Source organism: Cynocephalus volans, chromosome 1, assembly GCF_027409185.1.
Source record: "Cynocephalus volans isolate mCynVol1 chromosome 1, mCynVol1.pri, whole genome shotgun sequence".
NCBI lineage: Eukaryota > Metazoa > Chordata > Mammalia > Dermoptera > Cynocephalidae > Cynocephalus > Cynocephalus volans.
Window position 1 is genome coordinate 141,795,940 of NC_084460.1, and position 17,081 is coordinate 141,813,020.

Genomic DNA, 17,081 nt, shown 5'->3' on the forward strand with positions numbered 1-17,081 from the left:
TTTCCCAGCTGCCTGAGTCCCAGTGGCCGCCTTTTCCACCTCAGCTACTCCGCGCCAGCCGCCGCAGCCGCCGCCATCTTGAAACTCTGTGCTCTGATTTTGTATCTTGCCACTATACTGAATTCATTTATTTAGTTCCAGTAATTTTTTTGGTGTATATAATCATGTCATCTGCAAATAGGGGTGGTTTGACTTGCTCCTTTCCAATTTGGATGCCCTTTATTGCTTTTTCTTGCCCTATTGAGCTGGCTAGAACTTCCAGTACTATGTTGAATAAGGGTGGGGAAAGTGGACACCCTTGTCTTCTTCCAGATCTTAAAGGAAAAGCTTCCAATTTTTGTCCATTCATTATGGTATTAGTTGTGGGTTTGTCATACATGGCCTTTATTGTGTTGAGGTAAAATAGAATCTATGAGTAGAACATTCTTTCTGTACCTAACTTGTTGAGTGCTTTTATCATGAAGAAGTGTTGCATTTTGTCAAACGCTTTTTCTTCATCTATTGAAATGATTATACGTGACATCATTTCCTCTCAAACTTGGCATTTGGCTGGTGGGGACCCATGCAGGTTCATCATGCCAATAGAGAAGTGTCATTTCTGTTCAGGGTTCATCTATCCCGATCATGGCATGATGTACATCTGCAATGATTGCAAGGTATTGAGATTCTGTAAATACAAATGTCATAGAAACTTTAAAAAGAAGTGCAATCCTCACAAGTTCAGGTGAACTAAAGCACTCCAGAAAGCAGCTGGTAAAGAGCTTACAGTGGATAATTCATTTGAACTTGAAAAACGTAGAAATGAATTTTTCAGATGCCAGCAAGAGCTATGGAATAAAACTATTGTTGCAATGAAGAGAGTCAAAGAGATCAAACAGAAATGCCAAACTAAATTTATATTGAACATACTGAAGAAAAATAAAGAGCTACAGAAAGTTCAGGACATCAAAGAAGTCAAGCAATGGTGTGGGATATAAGACCAGTACACAAATAACCGTGATACCAGGAGGAAGGTGATAAGTCCCGAGAAAGATCTACACAGTGCCACAAAGGCACCCAGAGTGACCGGTCATCTGTGCCTAGCAGAAACCTGGTAGACTTCCTGGGCGAGGCAGTGCCGAGCAGGGTCTTGAAGGCCCAGCTGATAGACGAGGGTTGCAGAAGACATGTCCCAGACCAGCCGAGTGCGCACAGAGCGGGGAGACGTCCAGCTAGGGAGGCAGAGACTCGACAGAAACCACACACCCTGTGGAGTCGCCACTGCACGATCCAACAGCCTGGGCCAGAGCACACGGAACAGAGAGAAGTCCTGCATGGGAAGTGGAAGCTCAGCAGAGACCACACACCCTGCGGTACCACCCCGTGATCCAGCAGCCCAGCAGAGTCCAGCTGACCAGAGAGGTGGCTCCCCGGAGAGGCCCAAGCCCCGAGGCAACCACACACACAAGGCACTAGAGGCCAACTGAGCACTCACGGAGGTAGCCATACCAAATTGGCAACCACAGCAACATCTTAGTTAGTCAATAGTCTCAAACCAGTGGACTGTGAAACCCCCTGCCACAATGAATAAACATCAAAAAAAAGGATACCAGAAATACAAAAAATCAAGAAATCACACCACCAAAAGTTAAGAAATCTCAAACTCTAGATCCTATAGAACAAGAAGCCCTTGAAATGACTGACAAGGAATTTCGAGTGATAATTCTAAGGAAACTGAATGAGATACAAGAAAACTCAGCTAGACATCATGATGAAACGAGGAAAAGTATACAGGATCTGAAAGAGGAAATGTACACGGAAATCAATGTCCTGAAAAAAAATGTAGCAGAACTTGCTGAACTGAAGAAGTTATTCAGCGAAATAAAAAACACAACAGAGAGTTTAACCAGCAGGCTTGTCGAAGTTGAAGAGAGAACCTCTGAACTTGAAGATGGGCTGTTTGAAATAACGCAAGCAGACAAAAAGAAAGAAAAAAGAATCAAAGACATTGAAGAAAATCTGAGAGAGATATCAGACAACCTTAAGTGCTCAAATATCTGAGTCATGGGTATCCCAGAAGTGGAGGAAAACGGAGATTGCATTGAAAACATATTCAACAAAATAGTGACAGAAAACTTCCCAGGTGTAGGAAAAATCACAGATCTTCAGATCCAGGAAGCTCAACGATCTCCAAACATATTCAACCCAAAAAGGCCCTCTCCAAGACATGTTATAGTCAAACTGACAAAACTCAGAGGCAAAGAGAGAATCTTAAAAGCTGCAAGAGAGAAGCGTCAAATCACCTATAAGGGAGCCCCAATCAGGCTAACATCAGACTTTTCATCACAAACCCTAAAAGCTAGAAAGGAAGGGGATGATATATTCAAAATACTAAAAGACAAAGATTGCCAGCCAAGAATACTCTACCCTGCAAGGCTATCCTTCCAAAATGAAGGGCAAGTAGTATATTTCTCAAACAAACAAAAACTGTGGGAGTTCACTACCACACGACCACCCTTACAAGAAATTCTCAAGGGAGTACTGGGTTTGGTTCCTGAAAAATAACTACCACTGCCATAAAAACCCAAGAAAAATCAAAACCCACTAGTATAATAAAAATGGCATTCATGAAGAGAAAACAAGCAAACAAAAACACTATCTACAACCTAAGGAACCAACAAACACAGAAACCAAACAGTAAATCAGAAAGCAAGGAAAAAAAGACACCTAAGACAACCAAACAACCAATAAAATGCTAGGAACCAGCCCAAATGTCCATCATCAGATGAGTGGATACGGAAAATGTGGTACATCTACACAATGGAATACTACTCAGCTATAAAAATGAATGAAATACTGCCATTTGCAACAACATGGATGGACCTCAAGAGAATTATATTAAGCGAAACGAGTCAGGCACAGAAAGAGAAAAACCACATGTTCTCACTTATTGGTGGGAGCTAAAAATTAATATATAAATTCACACACACACACACACACACACACACACACACAAAAACGGGGGGTGGGGGGGAAGAAGATATAACAACCACCATCACTTGAAGTTGATACAACAAGCAAACAGAAAGGACATTGTTGTGGGGGAGGGAGGAGAGGGAGGAGGGAGGGAGGTTTTGGTCAGGGGCAACAATAATCAACCACAATGTATATCGACAAAATAAAAGTTAAAAAAATAAATAAATAAAAATAAAATATAAAATTCTAATCAATAGCCAAAAAAAAAAAAAAAAAAAAAACATAGAAGTCAAGCAAAACATTCACCTGTTGCTGGCAAAGGAAAGTAGCTGGAAGAAGAAATGGTATAGCAATTACAAGAGGATATGACCATGGAAGATGTTTCTTAAAATCTCATTGACTGTAACCATTTCTATTTGTATATCTGAAAATCTCTTTTGGAGACAGAACTTTTAAATTATTGATTTATTTTTTACATAAGGAAGGTCACTCAAATTAAAGGTTCTTAAATATACATCTCTCTTGCATTGCTTTCTGCAACACATCAGATACTATGGATGTTAGATTGCACCCCAGTGTTAAATCTTCACAATAGATGTGCATATGTAAATCATGAGAATTCTGTTTGTAAATATAGAAGTGAATTGTAGACATAAAATGGCCATGCCATTGGATAATGGCACTAGGCAGCTTTTATATCATAACTAATGCAAAAATTCATGTCTAGTGATATATAATTTTCTTTGAGTAAAATGCTCCTTTTACCAATATTACATAGAAGGGGACACAGAACAAAGAACTAACAATTTGTACATCAGCCTCAAATAACATATTTTGATTTCAATATTTCTTGTTTTGGTTTATTAGCATCTTAGAAGAGTATAATGGCCTTGTATAATGAAGTCTAATTAAATTGGACTGTTTTGACTTGGTTCAACTTTTCTGATAACTCTTGTGGATGTTGGGGATAAGAGCTGAATAATCTTTGCCTGAAATGACACTATACAATTTCCCCTTTGGAGTATACTTAATTGCAACTTGTGATTCCTGGTAGAACGAGCTTTATTTTTATACCCGAGTAATGATCTAAAAGCTGAGGAATCCCAAGGTCTTTTAAAATTCATTCTGTGGTTTTTTTTAAAAAGCTCCTAATTGTTTTTGGAAAATAGAATCTATGAGTAGAACATCTGTTCATTGCACACAAAATAAAATCATTTCTAAAGAAAAAATAACTCATATGATTTTTTTCCCATCATTCTATTGATGTGATGTATCACCTTTATTGATTTGTGTATATTGAACCATCCTTATATCACTGGGATGAATCCCACTTGATCATGGTGAATGATCTTTTAAATGTGTTGCTGGATTCTGTTTGCTAGTATTTTGTTAAGGATTGTCACATCTGTGTTTAACGGGGTATTGGTCTGTAGCTTTCTCTTTCTGTCATGTCTCTTTCCTGTTTTGGTATGAAGGTAATGCTGGCTAAATAGAATGAGTTTGGAAGTATTTCCTCCTCTTTAATTTTGCTGAAGAATTTGAAAAGAATTGGTATTAGTTCCTTAAACTTTTGGTAGAATTTAGCAGTGAAGCCAACTGGTCTTGCAATTTTCTGGGAGACTTTTTATTACTGCTTACATCTCATTACTCTTTCTGGGTCTGTTTCGATTTTCTAGTTCTTCATGGTACAACCTTGGTAAGTTGTATGTATCCAGGAATTTATTCATTTCTTCTAGGTTTTCCAGTTTGTTAGTATACAGTTGTGGGGAGTAGTCTCATGATCCTTTGTATTTCTGTGGTATCACTTGCAAGGTCTGCTTTTTCATTTCTGATTTTATTTGAGTCTTCTCTCTTTTACTCTTCATTAGTCTAGCTAAAGGTTTATCAGTTTTGTTTATCTTTTGGAAAAAACATCTCTTCGTTTCATTGATCTTTTGTATTGTTTTTTAATCTCTGTTTCATTTATTTCTGCTCTGATTTTTTTTTTTTTTTTTTTTTTTTGTCTTTTCCGTGACCGGCACTCAGCCAGTGAGTGCACCAGCCATTCCCATATGGTATCCGAACCCACGGCGGGAGCGTCGCTGCACTCCCAGCGCCGCACTCTCCTGAGTGTGCCATGGGCTCGGCCCTCTGCTCTGATCTTTATTATTTCTCTCCTTCTACTGATTTTGGGTTTGGTTTATTTTGGTTTTTCTAGTTCCTTGAGGTGTCATTTTAGGTTGTTTATTTGAAGTCTTTCTCTTTTTTGATGTAGGCATTTATTGCTGTAAACTTCCCTCTTAGAACTACTTTTGGCATATCCCGTAGGTTCATTTTCATTACCAGGAATTTTTCAATTTTCTTTTTGATTTCTTCTTTGCCCCATACATCATTTAGTAGCATGTTGTTTAGTTTCCATGTATGTTTATAGTTTCCAGTGTTCCTTTTATTGCAGTCAGACAATATAGTTGTTACGATTTCAATTTTTTTTAATTTGTCAAGACTTGTTTTATGACCTCACATATGGTCTATTCTAGGGAATGTCCCCTGTGCTGCTGAGAAGAATGTATATTCTGCAGCTGTTGGATGAAATGTTCTGTAAGTGTCCATTAGATCCAATAAGCCTAGAGTAGCATTTAACTCTGATGTTTCTTGACTAATTTTCTGTCTAGATGGTCTGTCCTTTGGTGAAGGTGGGGTAATAAAGTCCTTAACTATTATTGTGTTGGAAGCTATCTCTCTCATTAGGTCTAATAGTAATTGCTTTATATATCTGTTTGCTCCTGTGTTGTGTATGTATATATTTAGAATTGTTATATCCTCCTGATGAATCAATCCCTTTAGCATTACATAATGACCTTCCTTATCTTTTTTTAATTTCCTTGGCTGATGACTATTTTATCTGATATAAGTATAGATACTCCTGTTCTTTTACAGTTTTCATTTCCACGAAATATCTTTTTCCATCCCTTCACTTTCAGTCAGTGTAAATCTTTATAGGTAAAGTGCGTTTCTTGTAGGCAGCATTTTGTTGGTTCATGTTTTATAATCCATTGAGCCACTCTGTGTCTTTTAATCGGGACATTTAATCTGTTTAGAGTTATTATTGATATATAGGGACTTGTTACTGCCATTTTGTTACTTTTTCTGGTTGTTTTGTAGATCCTTTACTTTTTTCTGTCTTACTGACTTCATTTGTGTTTGAGTGGTTTTCTCTAGCAGTATATTTTGATTTCTCACTATTTATTTTTAATAAATCTCATAATTTTTTGTGTTATGGTTACCATGAGGCTTACAAAATCTGTTATAATTACAACAGATTATTTCAGACTAATAACAACTTAACTTTGATATCTACAAAATAAGAAAAAAACAAAGCCAACTCCATGTACACTTTGGCGTCATTCCCCCCACATTTTCACACTTTATTGTTTCAAGTTATGTCTTTTAATAATGCCCATCTTTTTTACAGTTGTTGTATTTGTTATTGTCTTATTAGGTTTGTCCTCTAGTGTTCATATTAAAGATATAAGTGGATATAACATTGGAGTATTCTGAGGTTGTCTGTTTACTTACTTTACTAGTGAGTTATGTACCTTCAAATGCTTTTTTGCTATTCTTTAGGGTCATCTACTTTCAGATAGAAGAACTCCCTTTAGCTTTTTTTGTAAGGCAGATTTGGAATTGAGAAATTCTCTCAGCTTTTGTTTTTCTGAGAAAGACTTTATTTCTTCTTCGCATTTGAAGGTTAGTTTTGCTGGATACAGACTTCTTAGTTGACAGTTCTTTTCCTTGAGTTTGAATGTATCATCCCATTCTCTACTGGTCTGTAGGGTTTCTACTGAGAAATTCACTGAAAGACGTATTGCGGCTCCATTCAACGTTATATGTTTCTTTTCTCTTGCTGCTTTCAGTATTCTTTCTTTGACTTTGGTTTATAATAATTTGATTATGACATGCTTTGGGGTGTTCATCTTTGGATTGAATTTGATTGGTGACCTCTGAGCTTCTTGTACCTGAATGCTGTCAACTTTCTCCATATTTGGGAAATTTTCAGTCATTATTTCCTTGAATATGCTTTCTAGGTCTCTTCCTTTTCATTTCCTTTGGGTAAGCCAATAATGCAGAGGTTATTTTGATTGAGGGAGTCTCATAATTGCTGCATTTCTGTTTCATTTTTTCTTATGCTTTTTTATTTCTATTCCTCTGATTGGGTAATTTCATATGTTCTTTGAGCTCACTTATTTTTTCCTCCATTTGATCAAGTCTGCTGATGGAGCTTTCTGTCAAGATTTTCAGTTCAAATAATGTATTATTTATTTATAGAATTTCTATTTGTTTTTTTTAAATTGATTTTATTCCTTTGTCAAGTTTTTCATTCTGCTTCTAAAATGTTTTCCAGATATCATTTAATTTTCTATTTGTATTTTCTTGTGATCCCCTGAACATCCTTAAGAGGTTTATTCTGAATTCTCTGTCAGACATTTTATAAATCCACTTCTGGGTTCATTGCTGGTGCTTTGTTTGTTTCCTTTGGTGGTATCATATTTCTCTGTTCTTTCTCAATCATTGTGCCTTTAAGTTGATTCCTGGGCATTTGAGGAGACATCTATCTCTTCCAGGTTTTATAGGTGTTTTTTGATGGTGTTAGACCTTTACTGGTTAATATCAGAGCTTTGTTTCTGGTCCATACTTTTGGGGTTTGGGGGGGTTCTATTCTGTGCTGTTGTAATAGCTACCAATGCTACTTAAACTCTTCACCAGAACTAATTTACTGTCCTGTGATTAATTCCCAAATTAGGGGAAACTTCCCGTGGTTACCAGAACTTCAGCTCTGTGCCTGAGCTAGATTGCTTCTTTCCTGCTGTTTCTCAAACTGGGAAAGCTTTTTGTACAGATCAGATTTTTTTTTTTTAAGACCACCAGTAAGGGGATCTTAACCTTTGACTTGGTATGTTGTCAGCACCACGGTCGCCCAAGTGAGCTAACTGGCCATCCCTGTATAGGAATCCAAACCCGTGGCCTTGGTGTTATCAGCACCACACTCTCCCAAGTGAGCCAAGGGCTGGCCCAACAGATCGAATTTAATTGTCAGCCTTTCAGTCACTTGAGGATTTTATGGGGTCACAAGGGACACTACTGGGCTATGTGGAAAATCCAGCCCGGGACTGAGCCTTTCCTCCAAACTTTGCCCTCTGCAGTTCTATCACCCTGACCAGCCTCCACTGTATGATGCCCATGCTGATTAGAGGGCAGAATAGCTATCTCTGCTTCACCCCAATGCTCCCCTGGGGGGTCAACCTCCCCCTCCCACAAGCACTCCAAATATTTCCCTTGGGGCAGCCCATGCACAAGTCCCCAGCAAAGACTCACCTGCCTCTGGGTGGTTCCTCCTTCCCATCAGCTGCAGATCCTCACTCTTATGTGGGTCCAGGGGTCACTTGCTAGTGGCTTTACTGGCCTGGGAGATGGAATGGTACACTCCAAATCACCCTTGTCCCCTGCAGACTCCAAGTAGCTTCACACAAAAGGCACTACTGTGGTTCTGCCACGTCCCGGTAGCTGCTCCATGTGCTACAGCTGCTCCTTGCCTTGTACCATGTCAGTCCCAGAAATGTCCAGGGCTTGGAATGGCTGGAGAGGTTCTTCCTTCCTCTCACCACAGCCTCTCGCACCTTCATGAACTCCACAGGTCTCTCCTCCTCTTCCCCTGAGTTCCAGCAATCTCAGGATGGCAGTTTTTGCATTTTAATAGTTGTAAATTGATAGGTTGTGGTGGGGAGCAGTGTCAGGAATCATATGTTCAACCATCGTGATGACATCTACCCAAGACATTTTTTTACAAAAAAACAGTATGTCTCTACATAAGAGAAAATCTTCATGATGTTGAATTTGGCAACTCTTTTTTGGATATGATACCAAAAGCACAGGCAATGAAAGAAAAATAAATTGAACTTTGTCAAAATTAAAAACTTATGCATCAAAGGATACTTTCAAGGGAGTAAAAAGACAACCCACAGAATGGGAGAAAATATGTGCAAGTCTGATAAGAGATTAATATCCAGAATTATATAAAGAGCTCTTATAACTCAACAATGAAAATCCAAACAACACAATTCAAAAATGGGCAAAGGACTTGAATAGACATTTCTCCAAAGATATATTAATGGCCAATAAGCATATGAAAAGACATCAATATGACTAGTCATTAGGGAAATGCAAGTCAAAACTGCAATGAGATACCACTTCTCATTCACTGGAATGGCTACTATCAAAAAAATAGAAAATAAGAAACATTGGCAAGGAGTGGAGAAATTGGAACTCTTGTGCATTGCTGGTGAGAATGTAAAACGATGCAGCCACTATGGAAAACAGTTTGCTATTTCCTCAAAAAATTAAAAATAGAATTACCATACGATCCAGCAATTCCACTTTCAGGTATATAATCAAAAGAATTTAAAGCAGGGACTCAAAACACATACTTGTATGTTCATATTCATAGCAGCATTATTCACAAAAACTGAAAGATGAAAACAACCCAAGATCCATCAACAGATAAATGGGTAAACAAATGTGTTATATACATACAATGGAATATTAGCCTTACAAAGGAAAAAAATTCTGATACATTCAACAACACGGATGAACCTTCAAAATGTTAAGTGAAATAAACCAGAGGTATCTAGAACAGGCAAATTTATGTACAGAGAAACAGTAACCAGGGGGCTGGGAAGAGAAAGAAAGAAAGTGTTAATAAGTAATGTGTTCAGAATTTCTGTCTGGAATAATAAAAAAGTTCTGAGGTAATGGTTGTACCACATTGTAAATGGACTTATTGCCAATGAATTGTACACTAAAAATGGTCAAAATGGCCATTTTTGTCATGTACGTTTACCACAATAAAAATAATTGTTTAAAAGTATATTTCTTAAGAACCTGGCCAACTAACTTCAAACTGAATGATTCCAGTTTCTTTAATTTTACCTATAGTTTAAATTGAAATAAAAACAAAAGCATTGGAAAGAGGCCCAAGGGACTTGAGGTCAAATCCAACCCCACTCTTAGGAGGCATATTTCTTAACAAGTTATTTCATGTCTTTAAATATCAATTTCATCATCTATAAAACAACAGCTTGCTAGAGGCCACGTAGCATAGTCCCAGGAGCAGCCTGCCTAAATAGAAATACTGGCTCTTTTACCTACTAGCTGTGGGACCTCAGGCAACCTCCTTACCCTTTCTGTGCCTTAGTTACCTAAGCTGGATAATGAAGATAATAATATTTTAGCAATGTGCTTAATGAGGATTAAATGAGTTAATGCTTGTGAAGCCCTTAGGGCTATATCTGGTATATAAGAGCTAAATAAAAATTAACTTTTAATATGACTATATGATTGTTCAACTTTCTCTTTTAAAACATAGCCCAAGAGATTTAAAAATATTTCAGAAGTATGACCTTTCAAAAAGCTGACTATCATGAGCACTGCATCGTTTTTTTTTTTTTTTCTCTTTAAAAGAAGATGACTGGTAAGGGGATCTTAACCCTTGACTTGGTGTTGTCAGCACCACGCTCTCCCAAGTGAGCTAACCGGCCATCCCTATATAGGGATCCGAACCCATGGCCTTGGTGTTATCAGCACCACACTCTCCCAAGTGAGCCACGGACTGGCCCTGGGCACTACATCTTTTAAATGCAAACAATATGCCCCACTTTTGCCTTTGATGCTGGCATCTATTTAATATAAAATGTAAAAATTTAATGTAAATTCTTTTCATAGAAACTTTATTTTATATACGTATGTAAGCAAATGTTTTTTATTTATTTTTTATTGAAACAGTTTATTGTACATATCTGTGGGGTAGAGTTGAATATCAATACCTGTGTGCAATATGTAATGCTCAAATCAGGATAATTAGCATACTCAACATTATACACTGCAATTGCTTTTGTGGCCCTTTACTAATTACGCCCTTATGCCCCTCCCCCTTTCCCACCTCTGGTAACCTCAGTTCTGATCTCTCGTTTTGAAAGTTCAACATATTATTGTGATTGTTGTATTTTTCTTTCATTCATTTGTTCTTTATTTTTTTTAACACCCACTTATGAGTAAGCACATGCAGTATTTCTTTCTGTGCCTGGCTTATTTCACTTAACATAATTTTCTCTAGGTTCATCCATGTTGCTATGAATGGCAGAATTTCATTCTTTTTTATGGCAGAGTAGTATTCCATTGTGTAAATATACCACTTTTTCCTTATCCAATTGTCCTATGATTGACATTTAGGTTGGTTCCAACTCTCGGCTATTGTAAATAGAGCTGCAATCACCATGAGAGTGCAGTTATCCCTCTGACATAATGACTTCCATCCCCTTGGGTATGTACCCAGTGGTGGCATTGCTGGATAGTATGGCAGTTCTATCTGTAGTTGTCTGAGGAAGCTCCATACTGTTTCTATAATGGCTGCACCAATTTGCAGGCCCACCAACAGTGTAGGAGGGATCTCCTTTCTCTGCAGCCTTGCCACTATTTGTTATACTCCATCTTTTTGACAATAGCTAGTCTAACTGGGGTGAGAAGATACCTCAATGTAGTTTTGATTTACATTTCCCTGATGCTGAGTGATGTTGAGCATTTTATCGTGTGTCTGTTGGCCATTTGTATATCTTCTTTTGATGCCTATTCAGCTCCTCTGACCATTTTTTAATTGGGTTATTTGTTTCTTTACTATTAAGTTGTTTGAGTTCCTTGCATATTCTGGATATTAATCCTTTGTCAGATGCATAGTTAGCAAATATTTTCTCCCACTCTGTACATTGACTTTTTGCTCTGTTGTTTCTTTTGCTGTGCAGAGGCTTTTTAGTTCATTATCATCCCATTTGTTTTTCTTTTTGTTACCTGTGATTTGGGGGTCTTATTCATAAAGTCCTTGCCCAGTCCTACTTTCACATATGTTTTCTTTTAAGAGTTACAGTTTCAGGTCTTATATTTAAATCTTTAACCCATTTGGAGTTGGTATTTTTATATGGTGAGAGGTATGGGTCTAGTTTCATTCTTCTACATATGGATATCCAATTTTCCCAGCACCATTTATTGAAAAAGCAGTCTTTCCCCAATAAATGTTGTTGGTGATTTTGTCAAAGATCACTTGGCTATAAGTATGTGGGACAATTTCTGGGTTTTCTATTCTGTTTCATTTGTCTGAGTGTCTACTTTTATGACAGTACCATGCTGTTTTGGTTACTATAGCTTTGTAGTACAATTTGAAGTCAGGTGGTGTTATGCCTTTTGCTTTTTTTTTTTTTTTTTTTTTTTGGCTCAGGATTGCTTTGGCTTTTTGGGCTATTTTGTTGTTCCATAGGAATGTTATGATTGTTTTTTTCTATTTCTATGAATTATGTAAATATTTTGATGGGGATTGCTTTGAATCTGTAGATCAGTCTGGGTGATATGGCAATTTTCACAATGTTAATTCTTCCAATCCACAAACATGGGATGTCTTTCCATTTTTTGCATGTCCTCTTTAATATCTTTTATGAGTGCTTTGTAGTTTTTGTTGTAGAGATCCTTCATCTCCTTGGTTAAATTTATTCATAACCATTTTATTTTCTTGGTAGCTATTGTAAATGGGCTTCTTTTCTTGATTTCTTTTTCTACTAGTTCATTGTTGGTGAATAGAAATGATACTGATTTTTCTATGTTGATTTCATACCCTGCAACTTTACTAAAATCGCTTATCAACTCTAAGAGTTTCTTAGTAGAGTCTTTAGGTTTTTCTATACATAGGATCATGCCATCTGCAAACAGGGGCAATTTGACTTTGAGTTTTCCAATCTGGATTCCCTTTATTTCTTTCTCTTGCCTGATTACTCTGGCTACTACTTCCAATACCATGTTAAATAGGAGTGGTGAGAGTGGGCATCTTTGTCTTGTTCCTGTTCTTCTGGTGATACTGGTGGTATGCTTGTCGTATATGGCTTCTGTTGTGTTGAGATACTTTCCTTCTATACCTAATTTTTTGAGAGTTCTTATCATGAAGAGATGCTGTATTTTTTCAAATGCTTTTTCTGTATTGATTGAGATAGTCATATGGTTTTTGTCCTTGATTTTGTTGATGTGCTATGTTACATTTATTGACTTGCATTTGTTGAAACATCCTTGCATCCCTAGGATGAATCACACTTGATCATGGTGTATAATTTTTTTGATTTATTGTTGTATTCTGTTTGGTAATATTCTATTGAGGATTTTTGTGTCTATGTTCATTGAAGATATTGGCCTGTAGTGTTCTTTTTTGTTGTATTTTTGTCTGGTTTAGGTATCAGGGTAATACTAGCCTCATAGAATGAGTTTGGGAGAATGGCCTTTTTCAATTTTTTTGAATAGTTTGAAGAGAATTGGTATTAATTTCTCTTTAAAGGTTTGGTAGAATTAAGCAGTAAAGCCATCCAGTCCTGGGCATTTCTTTGGTGGGAAACTGCTGATTATTCCTTCAATTATGTTGCTTCTATTGGTCTATTCAGGTTTTCTGTGTCATATTGGTTGAGTCTTGGTAGTTTGTATGTGTCCAGAAATGTATCCATTTCCTCCAGGTTTTCAAATTTGTTGGTGTATAGTTGTTTATAATAGTCTCTAATGATTCTTTGTATCTGGTGTGTCAGTTGTAATATCTCCTTTTTGATTTCTGATTTTTGTTATTTGGGTCTTCTCTCTTCTTTTTTTAGTTAGCCTAATAAATAGTTTTTCTATTGTGTTTATCTTCTCAAAAATTCAACTTTTTGTTTCATTGATCTTTTGTATCTTTTGTTGGTCTCAATTTAATTTAGTTCTGTTCTGGTCTTAATTATTTCTGTCTACTAATTTTGGGACTGGATTGCTTTTGTTTTTCTAATTCATGTAGCATTAGACTGTTTATTTGAAATCTCTCTATTCTTTTGATGTGTTTATTGCAATAAACCTCACTCTTAGTACTGCTTTTGAAGTATCCACAGGTTTGGGTATGATGTGTCTTTATTTTCATTAGTTTCAAGAAATTTTATGATTTCCTGTTTATTTCTTCTTGGACCCATAGGTTGTTTAGGAGCATTTTGTTTCATTTCCATTTGGTTGTATAGTTTCCAGAGTTTTGCTTGTTATTGACTTCTAGTTTTAATCCATTGTGGTCTGAAAAAATACTTGAAATGATTTCAATTTTTTTTTAATTTGTTGAGTCTTGATTTGTGACCTGATATTGGTCTATCTTGGATTATATTCCATATGCTGATGAGAATATGTATTCTGTGGTTGTTGGATGAAATGTTCTATAGATATCTGCCAAGTCCAATTGGTCTAAAGTGTAGTTTAAATCTTGTGTTTCTCTGCTGATTTGTTGCCTAGTGATCTAATGTTGAGAGAGCAGTGTTCAAGTCTCCCACTATTATCATGTTTGGGTCTATCTCTTTCTTTAAGTCTAATAGTGTTTGCTTTATGTAGCTGGGTGCTCAGGTATTGGGCACATATGTATTTATGACTGTTATGTCTTCTTGCTGAAAATATCCCTTTATCATTATATGATGTCCTTCTTTGTCTTTTTTTATGGTTTTTGGTTTAAAGCCTATTTTACCCAATATAAGAATAGTTATTCCGGCTCATTTCTGACTTCCATTTGTATGGTATATCTTTTTCCATCCCTTCCTTATTAGTCTGTGTGTGTCTTTACAGGAAAGGTGACTCTCTTGGAGACAGCAGGTTGTTGGGCTTAGCTTTTTAATCCAATCAGCCAGTCTGCATATTTTGAGTGAGGAATTTAATCCATTTACATTTAGGGTTGCTATTGAAAGGTATTGTCTTACTCCTGACATTTTATCAATTTTCATTTGGATGTTTTAAATATCTTTTGTTCCCTTCTCTCCCTTTTATTGTCTGTCTTCCATGTTTGTTGGGTTTGGGAGTATTGAGATATAGTTACTTTCTCATTTGCATTTTTGCTCTACCAGTGGTAGTGATTATCATTTTTTGGATTCCAGATGCAGGACTCCCTTGAGGATTTCTTGTAGGGCTGGTCGTGTGGTGGTGAACTCCTGCAGTTTTCATTTGTCTGAAAAATACACAATTTTTCTTTTAGTATTTTGAATATATCATCCTATTTTCTTTTGGCCTGTAGAGTTTCTATTGAGAAGTCTGCCATTAGTTTAATAGGGACTTGACACTTTTCTCTTGCTGATTTTAGGATTCTTTCTTTGTCTTTGAGTTTTGCTAGTTTGACTATAATGTGTATCAGAGAGGAAACATCGTACTCAACAGTAAATATAAGACACTTCTACAGGAGAAAGTCTCTCTCCTCAAAGCCCACTCCATAGCAATAGAACAAGCAACTGCTCTACCAGATGACTACACATCAACACAGAGATACTAGAAATAAAAAATAATATGAAGAAGAAGAAAATATGAGTCTACCAATAGAATATAATAACTCTCAAGTCATACCCTGTAGAGCAGGAAGGAAACCCTTGAAACAACTGAAAAGGAATTTTGAGTAACAATCTTAACTAAACTCAATGCGATAAAAGAAAACTCAGTTAGATAACTCGATGAACTAATCAAAACTATCCAGGATATGAAGGAGAAAGTTTACAAAGAGATTAACAGTTTACAAAAGAGTGTAGCAAAACTCATGGAACTAAAGGAGTTATTGAACAAAATAAAAAACACAACTGAGAGCTTAAGCAGCAGGCTAGAACAAGCAGAAGAAAGAATTTCTGACCATGAAGACAGTCTTTTCAAAATAACTCAGGCAGACAAAAAGAAAAAAGAAACAAGAATTTTTTAAAATGAAGAAAATCTAAGAGAGAGAGCAGACAACCTTAAGTACACAAATATCTGAATCATGGGTGTTTCAGAGGGGAGAAGAAAGGAAAAGGCATTGAAAGAATATTCAGTGAAATGATAGTGGAAAGCTTCCCAGGCATAAGGGGAGACACACAGACCTTCAGATTCAGGAGGCTCAAAGATCCCCAAACAGGTTCAATCATAGAAACTTTAAAAGAGGAATGATTTCACATGGAGCTGATTATCCAGAAATTCTTACAGCATTCCTGCTGCCAAATAGAACAAAAAATAAGCTTTTAAAACACACAACTTAAATCCCTTAATTCTTTAGAGAGGTACCCTTTAGGTAATTTCCAAGCTCCAATAATAAAGAAACATTGCTTCAGGAAAGAATAGAGAAGCCATATGGCTAATATCCGTTGACATATTTGTCAAAATAGTATGTGATGTCTGAGATAAAGCACCACAGGCCTGGCTAGTTCTACCGTCTGGAATAAAATGACAAGATATGGTAGCCAAAGCCGCAAGGATATCAGGGACCGAGCAATGAAGAGAAGCTCTATCTTCCATAAGAGGTTTTTCTCTTCTCTCTGCTCTGTTCCCCTACCTCTTCCCCATTCCTGCCTTAGTTTTTAAAACTACAATCTCAATAAAATCTCAGATGAAATGAAAGAAAGAGCTAAAATAGCATGTGAATTAGATAAGTTGGTTGCTCATTTTTGAGGTGTTCCTTCAGTTGACAAATCACAACAGCTGAACTGGGTCAACTAATAGATTCAGGGGTTTCAAATTGTAGCCACAAAGCTACATAACTGGTGAATGAGCCAGTTTGGTCAGGTTAGCTAGGCTACTTTGGGTACAGATATACCCAAATATCAGACATATGTAAGTAGCCCAGAATGACATTTTGGAAAAAATCTTTAGAGATTACTATTTAGTTGACAGATTGTTGTTGGATCTTCTGCTCTGGAATGAGACAACATCTCTCAATACAGCATGAACTCAGAACCGTTTCCAACTTAGATTATTGAATCCCTGTCTTGAAATGGTAAGCTCGGGTCTAAATGTAAAGGAATATAGGTTAGATGTCTATATTCATCTCTTTAGGTTCTCACTTTAATTGACACTTTCACTTGCGTTCCACTCTCATCAGATCTTTTACATCCAGCACAACTCAGACAAAACCACTTATTAACAGAGTAGAAGCAACCAGAGCCAACAAGGCAGGAAGAAGCAGGGAGTCCAGAACTAGGAACGGATGATTCATCAACATAAGTGGACATACTTAAGTCCTTGTTTTCTCGTGATTTCTCCCACACAGAGTTACAAGGAACCTTTAAAAA

General features: G+C 36.7%; 1 pseudogene; it reads left to right on the forward strand.

The window, feature by feature from the left end:
- The first annotated feature begins 575 nt into the window (after window positions 1–575).
- Window positions 576–3,344, forward strand: LOC134364011 (probable ribosome biogenesis protein RLP24; annotated as a pseudogene).
- Window positions 3,345–17,081: the final 13,737 nt, after the last annotated feature.